Source organism: Dendroctonus ponderosae, unplaced genomic scaffold (assembly GCF_020466585.1).
Source record: "Dendroctonus ponderosae isolate FM_Combo_2020 unplaced genomic scaffold, Dpon_F_20191213v2 Dpon_F_20191213_387, whole genome shotgun sequence".
Taxonomy (NCBI): domain Eukaryota; kingdom Metazoa; phylum Arthropoda; class Insecta; order Coleoptera; family Curculionidae; genus Dendroctonus; species Dendroctonus ponderosae.
In genome coordinates this window covers 1-10,468 of record NW_026018598.1, presented here as the reverse complement: position 1 = coordinate 10,468, position 10,468 = coordinate 1, and positions in this window count along the sequence as shown.

Sequence of the window (10,468 nt, the reverse complement as noted above, 5' to 3'; positions counted from 1 at the left end):
CCGGACCGAACAGAAACTAACAGACGGAATTTCGTATTGGGTAAACAGTTATCAAATCAACACCGTATAAGATAACTGCTAAAAAGCGAATTGAAAATTCTTGTTTCCATTAAGGACATTTCAAGTATCAGCAAAGTTAAGCGTTTTGTTCAAAATGGGAAAATGACAATTTGTTTCATACTGTCCGTTTTTGTATAACCACATAAACATTGACACACTTGAATTTTCAGGAAACTCTACAAGAACCCACGAGCACAATTTCCACTTAAGATCATTCTCCAATATAAATTTTGGGCTAATCAAGAGAAGAAGATTCCACCTGCTTTTTTAATGGCACAAAAGTGTGACATTTTTTGGCAATAAAAGTCAGGATTTACCACTTAAATCAGTCTAACAACAATGACTTGTGCTTTTTTTCAATTTCCTCATTCCAACTGATCTGAAAACTCTAAACAGTTGAGCTCTGTTTTATGTTCGCCAAGACATTTCACCCACTATTGCAGTGAAGGACAGCTGAAACAACTTCTAATAAATTTATTGACTGAACTACACATATACACACCCATTGTGTGATTTGTCGCTTTATATTTTTTGTTATATTTTTGACAGACAAACAAGAAAATTATATGCGACGCCTGACACGTAACGCCGTTTAACACGAAAAAATCCATTGTTCAATTACAGATAGCAGCGAGCGTTTAGAATACTAATTAGCTGCCAATCGGATTAATTTTTCATAATTTGCAGCCTAGACCAAGTGTATTAATCAGGGGAAAACGACGTATATCGACGTGAATATCACGGAAATTTTTCACAGAAAATCAAGTCCATAAGCGACGTACAAAATATCTCTAAGTGACTATGATTTCGGGCTTTGTCGCAAGCAATTATTATCACACAATTATTTTTTTAATTAATTGGATAGTAAATAAAATATTTACAGCATTTACGCGCAATAATTTCATTTGTCAATAGTTGCAACTGTTAAAAATATAAGTCGAGATTAGGAATCACGTCTTATTGACGAGTATTTGGAACGAAAATGTCACATATGGGAATATCAGAACAATATTCTAAGTGCGATAGGAAAAAGTTCTGAAGGTTCCACATTTCATCGCAAAAATGTTTGCAAATTGAAAACTCTAAACCGGTAATTAATGGTACCGCCGAAAAATTTTCATGTAAGCTTGACGTCAACTTGGGTACCCGGACCGCTCCAAAAAGGGGTACCCGTGACGGGCGTGGTAATACCGGAGGCTCGCCGAGGCCTTGCCTTGAGGGGCTCGATGGAAGGGCTGGCGCGTAGCGAAAGTGTTTTGGTATCACCATCCGGCTGAGGAAATACACACCACGCTGGTACCTTGACTTGGTACTTCTTGTACGGTCGTCTTACTGTTCTGGGGTAGTACGCTGATCGGAGACTGAATTGTGTCTTCGTGCGGTTCCCTTTTGGTGTGTTATTTGGAGTCTTTCTAGTGTATTAATAGGGGTAAGTATCTGCTTTTTTTTTCAGCCGGGCAAAAAGTTGTAAATATTTTGCGTTGTGAATTTTCCATTAAAATAGATTATTTAATAAAAAAATTTAAACAAATGCGCTTTATAAAAAATAAGTGAAAATATTTCCAAAAATTACTCACAAGCAAAGTAGCTGCACGCTAAAGTGTAAAAGCTAATTTATATGTGGAGCAAAATGTAATTTTTTAGTTTGAAATCTGTATTCATTATTGCTCTAAAAATGTATGTTACTTTATTCGTCCTTTAAGCGAACCCTATTTGATCACAAGAATAATTTTAGTCTCGATGTGAGCGACTGAACTTCCTAAGAGAGTTTAATATTAAGTTTTCTTTTACGTTCATGTTTTCGTTTTAGTGGAACTTTGGGTTTGAAAAGTTGGTTTTTTGTACATGGGCTGCTGTAAATTTAAACGGGGGAATGAAGCGCTGTACAAAAGTTTTTTTTTTGTTCTCGATCAAAAAAAATTGGTCCTTTTCTCTGGGGCCCAGACAAAAGAAAATTGTATAATTAAAATAAAAAATCTCATACTTTTTTTAAAATTTGCAATTAAACAATTTTCAATTAAAACTTAAAAAAATATATACAAACTTAGCAATTAGATACACAGAAGACCAAATTATTTTTCGCAACTTTTTCATATATTTCCTTAATGAAAAAATCAAATTAGCCAAGCTGATGGACCAACTGTCCTTTAGCTCAAAAGTTATCTTTATTAACAAATAATATTCAAATTTCGGTTGTTTTATCGTTACTTCCTTCCCGCACGTTTATCGTCACTTTAACTATTCTAATTTTAGATTACAAGTTTTCAGTTTTATCTCAATTTTTTTTACCAGTTAAATTTTTAACTTAATAATTTTTTCAAAATTTTTGCCTTCTGAACATTCGGTTCAGAGAAAACAATGTTATAGAAATATCGATTAGATTTTGAGAGAATCTGTTTTTTTCTTTCGATCCAAAATTTGAAAAGTTCCAATCACCCACGAATAAAAAAAAAGACCAAGAAAACTCTCGAGGCACTTGTAGCTTGAACCATATAGTAGAAACCAGGAAATTTCAATGAAAAACGCCCTAAACCTTTGGGGTTTAACATCTTTATCGCAAACATCTCATTAACCTTAACATGAAAGCAAAATCAAAACATTTGAAATAAAATGCTTCACCAATAAAAATCCAAGAGCAACACCAATTTCGAATAAAACCATCAAATAAAAGATAAAAGTGAAAGAAAAGGAATGAGAACAGACAACTATTTGCAAATACCGCAAACAAGAATTAATCTTTTACCTGTTTGTTTAAAATTATTGCCCTCTGGGCGACTGTTGGACGTTGATTTAAAAGCAAAAATGTTATCGGGCCATGTCCATGTCGCAATATCGGACACAAGCGCGGTTACGCTACATAAAGATACTTTCTCAGTTTGGTAATGAACTTAAATCAAGTTAAATAATCTATTTACATGTTATATGTGGTTGTTTCGCAAAATTTCATTGTCTGGGAAAAATGACCGTACATGCCGAAAAAAGAACATCGCTTACAGGGAGTGGCAAAATAATTGCAAAATCAAGAGACAATTTCTAAAATTGCTACACGAGGACCATACAAAGCAGATGTTACCGTATTTTCACCTACACGTTTATTTGACCTGTTGCCTCAACGACAAATATTTTTTATTTCCCCGTTAGATAATCTGAAGCTTTGAAATCACCCCACGAATTTTGGGCGGTCCATTTCTCGGCACAGTCTTCTCATATAAATTAATTAATATGTGAAAAACTGCTCGAAAGTAAGAACATTAAAAATACACAAACAGCGTTCCAGCGTGCGCAAACCTACGCAAAAATTACTGAAATTTGGCTGTGTGTTGCGTATTGAACACTTTCCATTAATTAAATTGCGGGAAAGTGAATTTTCGATCCGAAATTTCAATTGGACGATTATTGCCATCGGATTATGAAACCGGTAGAATAGATTTAATGTTTGCGTAATTTTTACAACATTTGGTCATGGTCACATATGGATTTATGACATATATACAGTATGGTACAAAACTGGTCAGAAACTGGTCAGAAACTGGTCCTGCGAGCGCCTGCTTGTAAGATAGCCAAACACTTGCACTTTTATATACACATTTACAAGTTTATATACTTTTTAAATCCGCAAATTAATTTGCCTGTGATTTTCATGGATATGCACAGATGATGAAATTTGTACAACTTCCCATAATTGAGACATTTCTTTTAGAAACATGATTACATTTCAAAATTAGGATTCAAGTTTAGTCAGCCGTTAAGTTCCATTACTGTTTTATTGATTTCTTAAACTTAAACTATCACGTAAGTCACTTCAATTAATAAGCGTGCCACCGATACGTTTCAGTAATATCTACGGGTTTAATGGCCATACAACGAGTTAATCCAATAAAAAGCAAATGTATGCAATTATTCACAATTTAAATACATTGTCACATGTTTTTCATGCCCGTTTCGCATATCAATCCCCTCAAAGAATAATTCATTTTATTTTTAATTTTACAGTGTGTTTGTCATAATAAAACGCCATATTACTGTGCTGTGGTCTGGTGAAAAGAAAAATATGCAATTTTAATAACATATGAAAATAAAGCTGTTCATGTGCTTTTATTTGAAATTAAAATCAGTAGATTGATTAAAAGTTCAAGATTAGGCTCACCTAATATTATAACAGCCAATATTCAGAGCAAATTATTTGGATTTAATAATAAAATAAATATGAACGTTTAGGCAAAAATCTGCCGGCAGCTCATGAGAACACCCTATATCTTTTGTGTTTAAACAAACTTTTTCTGTTTAAATGTGAGCTTGAATTGCAAAAGCAATATAATTTATGATTTGATTTAGCATCAAAAAACAATAGCAAAAGTACAAATTACTATTTACAAAAAAAAACGCATATAGGAGACACACGTTGGTGTAGTAATCGGAACAATTTATGTTTAATGTGCACCTATTGTGAAATAATTGATGTTGGTGCAGTTAAAAGTAAATCAGCACACGCAAAAACCAGTTCGCATACAAGTGCACTACTCAATTACTGCAAGCGAAAGGATTTCCTTCATTGAATTGATCACTTTTATTTGCATTTTTTTCTGATGAAAAAATGCCGGTCATGCGGCGGAACCTAAATCCATAAGGTTTTCCCATGAGTTTGAAAATTTTTCAATTTTCAGTTTAATACCGAGTTTTTTTTTGTCATGATCATCAATTTAAAAGTGGATATGAAAAACAAACGATTTAACTGGTTTTTAACGTAATTTTGTAAGATTTGGCAGTATTTTAGTAATTTAATGATGAATATAGTAATTTAATTGCATCAGCGCTTATTTGGGAAGGGACATTCAGAGCTGTTAAAGTAATTTGCACTTTTCGCGTTAATTAACTAGTTGATTCTGGCGTGTTTTCACATAAAGTCGATCAGAAATATGATCCTGCTAATGCAATTCAGTGTGCACTTTTGGTGTAGCGAAAACAACGGTTTTGCTTTAAGCCAATATAAAACACAAATGGAGGAGAGCGAAAGTAAAAAGGTAAATGTTAACAGTTTTTCATACTACATAAAATATTTGAAAATTTGTGAAGGAAGTTCGAACATTTAGTGACAAAAGTTGAACAAAAATAAAAGAGAAAGTGTCAAAAAGTAAAATCCCCCACTCAATTTGTTATTTGAATTCCATTTAAATTTCCATTTAGTTTCATATTAATCATTTGATCAAAATACCATTTCAAAGGCGTTTTCGTTTGCTTCAAATGTGGAGAAACTAGTCATTAAATGATTCATTATTATAAAACCTTACAAAACGCGCCAAGCTTAACTCCAGACGTAGAAAAAATGCAGTTTTTTGCGTTTCTAAAATATCCCGTTTCATTCAATGTAATTTTCTGTACCTTAAATATATGTTCATTTTTAAATACTTCTCTTGAACTTCCCAGGAAAAAAGTAAATGCTTCTTCTATCAACCAGCCAGCTTTTTGTACAATACAAAAAGACAAAGTTGGTGTAAAATGTAATCAAAGTGGGTGTTCGTCTTAACAAAGAACACGGTGGCAAAGTACTAAAGCGGTTCCGGTCAATCACTCCCGAGTTTGACCAGCATATAAATTATAAGAACTTTCAAGTGCGACAACAACTATTTATTAATTGAAACGGAATTCATGTGTGCACTATTGAATAACCTATTTACTTCAGGCGCCTGCAAGCTATTTCCTGTTATGTATGTTACAGTTTGATTGTTCAAAACCACACGATCTTGATTGTGAAAATACCAATCGGAAATATTAAAAATATTATTGTTGCTTTGCGAAGTACCTAAATTTGATAATATGTATTTGACATTTTAATTACACGCTGGTGTTCCTAAGGCTTTGAAATGCATGAATTCAAGTCAAATAGAAATATGAGCAGGAAAAATCAATGATTTGCCATTTTTTGTTTGTATGAGAAAAACATCGGATTTAAGTTAAAAAATTTGAAATTTTTCCAACTAAATTTCCAATATCCTGTATATTTACACATTCCTTAGGTTATAGTTAGATACAAATGCTATGAAAACTCACAAAATTCATAGCACGTAAAAATTACAATTATTGCTCCTACCACTAATCTATCCAAGTTACCATAATCATCAAGTCCGGACCTCATAGAAAATATATGAAAAGGTATGGAAACCCCAAATGCTCATATGAATATAAAAAGTATCCCGGCCTGATTGATGCGCTATTAGGCGCATATCAAGTGGACCGTCATAGTTTGACAGTAGACGTCAGAATGTTTTCAATTCGGAAAATCGGCTTTTCTTGTGAAAAATCACACTACCGGTCGCGGAAACACTCCAAAACCGCGAAGAAAAACTTACCCTTTCAGAAAACTACCAAATGTTTTCAGAGAAATGGAAAATATTTGGGCATTTTTGAAAAATTCGAAGAGCGATTCCACACAGTCCTTTCTAGTTACCGCTGAACTTGACACTGATTAGACGGACTGACATGAGATGTGTGTATTTTGCAATATTTGAAATTTATAAAACTTTTGCATGTATTTTCTTGAATATTTGAAATGACAAAAAGAAATAAAATAATACACAAACTGTATTCACATAAAATAATTTAAATCACATGCAGACAATAAACCGCTTTGAGAGTTGAAAACTCTATAACAATGGCGGTTGGACGTATGGCTCAAAGAGCGAATTTAATTGAAAAGAAAATTAAAATTTTAAGATTAAAAAAATGTTCACACAAAATGCGATAGAACAAATCAATTTTTTCACAAAGAGCTTTTACTAAAAGGAAAGTTTTCCACACTTAATTTCGATAAAATGGACACTACCACACCCTTCCAAGCGAAAAGACATGTATTCCAACCAGCCTTGAACTCTTCGCCTTGATTTGACTAAATGCTACAATGCGTTCTTGAAGCGTACTTCTCAGAGCTGGTGTGCAATAGGTGTTGCTAATTATACCGATAACCCGCATGAGCTTTGCAAATTGAATTTAATGCACATTGTTTTATATCCAGTCAAAGTATCAGCATACTTGCGTTTTCTTATGCCATTTTTCGCAAACTACAACGATTTTCTTCGGAGTGAACCGATTAATTAAGCCGCTTAATATTGAAATATAAAATTTTTCTTACGCACAATAAAGCCCCAATAATAGTGCCATTGTCTTCCAATTCACACCTACATTAAAACACTTATATAAACTGTTTCCTAACGAAATCATTTTCTCGAAATATGCTAAATTACTTTTCCTTTTGAAGGCTGATCTACTTTACTCGTTACATTTTTTCGGTGTCAGATACAAGATCAGTTTTGGGACCAAGTTTTGGTATCCGGTCATGACATGGCCCGACCTTAGTCTACACTTGGTATGTGGTTGAATGAATGGTCGATTTGTTCGAATTTCACGAATGGTTTTCATGCAAACTCAGTCTCGACTTTGCTATTTGTAACAATCATGTAAAATTAAGTGGTGCGAAAATGTAACGATCAGAACTCAATAAATACGCAAACAAACATGGGCTTTGAAGGAATATTTTATCCAAGAGATTGATAAAAAGAAGCTTTTTCATTATTTAATAATTTTGTGCGAAAATATGAAATCCAACTTGGGAAAGGAATTATTATTATTATACAAATATTATTCTAGTGGGCGTAAAAATAAGGCGTTCTTTACAGCAACAAAAGCGCAGGGGTTTTACGCGACATCGATGCTCTGATTTAAAACACCGCAAATTTTTCAGAAGTTTTATTATTTATTTCCTTGATTTAGTCTATTGGGCTTCTTATAACACGCAACACTTGACACATTTGGAGCATTATGTTTAAAAACTACAGACAATGAGCAAAAACGATTTTCGCCTCAAGTTTGAATAGATTAACAACCGCAAATAAAAAATATGTTATGACTCCCAATATTTCCGTATTTCATTTTTTGCTCCTGATTGATTATTGCCTTGAACGTGATTATGTGAGATATTTTTTTTCTGTCGCGTTCAAATATACACTTTACTATCACTTCCATTCGTCATTTGGTACGCCTTTGCCGAAATTCGAATTGAATATGGAAAATTGTACAATTTGCTGTACGTAAATTGTCGATATAATTTTACAATTTTCGAAACTCTAAAAAGTGAAAAAAAAATCACTTGAAGCTTTCGATTTTACATTTTTTTGATAGTCTTTGCATTGTGTACTTTTTCTGGATCGGTTAGTGTTTCTAAGAAATCAAGAAACCAGTAGGTAGGAGGAAAATAATTTAAAAAGAGCTTTTGAAATATTAGATTAAACAAAACTAAGTTTCAAACGAAGTGAATAAAAACTCAAAATTCTATAACGGTTTTTCTAGGCAATTTTCTACCCTTTTTTTACAAATAAATATTTGCCTTCTAATAACGCTTGGAAATATACAGTGGTTCTCATAAAATACTTCTTTAAATTACTTAAAGAGCAGATTATTTGCTTTTTCCAATTGTTTAGTACAATTGGATTGCTAATAATCGACTTTTTAAATATTTAAAGAACAATAGATTTTTTGTTATATTATGCAAAAGCAAACATTATTTATTAAGCGATTATTCCAAGTAATATTAATAATGGAATTACTAATTCAATTGTGGTTTAAAATAATAGCTTTTTCTGCAAAAAAATGTGTATTATAAATCGTGCTTCAGATAAATGTGTGAATAACAACTGTTTAGTCCCGCTGTGTCCTACAGCAAATTAAAGCAAAATTAATGCAAACATACTAACACATCGCCGAATAAATTAAAGATTTTATGCAGAAAACGTTGAATCTTTCAAGCAGCTGGTCGCATTTTTATTGATAAAACAATTTGATGCAACCTTCCCACGTTTATTAACTCAACATACTCTTAAACACGAATATTAACAATTGTTGTTTGCTCACTCTGAATTCATTACCTTCACATATTATCTAGCGCAAATGGAAAAACTGATGCGATAATTATTACACATTATGCATGTCTTTGCATATAATTTATTAATAACCGCTGCTCAATTGGGCGATTTTAGATATGAGTAAAAATCGGCATAATAACCGAAAGGTATTTGGGCTGGCCAATTACCACGTTATCTGTTTGTTTGATGGATGCTTATCTTTACAAGTTCTGCATTGTTTCAATCGGACTTTAGATTGGGCAAGCTAATTGCTATTTTGCATTCTACAACAAGCAGCTACCTTTATGCATACCTCGCATGCTACCGCTCCTAGTGCGCCACGACAATTGCAATGCAAAAATACGAAAAAGCGACTTTTCTCTTCATTCTCGTTAATCAAAAGCACATCAGGAAAATCGCTGTTTTTCTGCAGGAATTTCAATGAGGAATGCATACAGTTCCTAGTCGAACTGTTTTGATGGAATTGCACTAAAATGCAAGCAAAGTGAAGAATTTTTTTTATCGAATAATAGTAAAATCGGTTTAAAAATGTCCGCTCTTATAAACAGTAGAACATTAGAAATACTTTTTCCTATGGAAGCTTGTGCTTCTAAGATTTCATCTTCCTAAGGAAGCAAGTGCGATTGTCCACGGCTTGGAACTTTTCTGTTGGTTGGAAGATCTGTTAGCGAACTGCAAAAAATACGCGGTAGAAAAGCACAGTTCACAATCGCAAAAATAAAACACTAATCCCTCCAAGGAAACTCGAACAAAGTCAAAATTCGTAAAAATTTGCCACAAATCTCGAAAATTAATCTTCCAAATGGGCACTTTTAAATAATTTTTTACTATTCTTCCAATTAGTGATGCCTGTTTTTTAGCTACTGACCAAAGGCTTTTTACCATTCAATGTCAAAGCATTATGACCAGTCATGCATATACCTCGGATAAATTCCATAGTAGTGTCGATGAACATGACGGCGTTAAATTAGGAAACATTTATTAATATCGTATAATGTTGAAATGAGCAAAATCAAGCCCAGCCCATTTTTCGGTAGTTCTGATGGGTCAAGTTTGAATATTAAGTTCGTTGTTCTTTCTTCTCTTCGTTTTTTCCTGAGCATTACAATGGGGTTCTTTGTTATTAGCTGTTCCACAATTTCGTTTTTATAAAAACTTTCACAAAATTCAAATGAGAAATACATGAAAAATTTGATTATTTTATAAACGTAAAGCGTTGTATGATTTGCTTTTTTTTGTAATCATCAAATAAACTTAAAGTAGATTAAGTATTATTTACTTATATGCACCAAATGTTGTTTGGGGTTGTAGCCCATTTTCGAAAGTTTTTTATATTTTAAGCGTCAATATTCGGTGCAATTTTCTAGCCTATTCATTAGAAGGCAACTAGTGTTCTTAAGATAAAAGTTTTCTTTTACGGGAAGAGGAGAGAAGGAAGCAAACTAAACAGAGAAACTATTAAGTCGCAAAAGACGTTGCGGCAGTGAGAAGGCAGA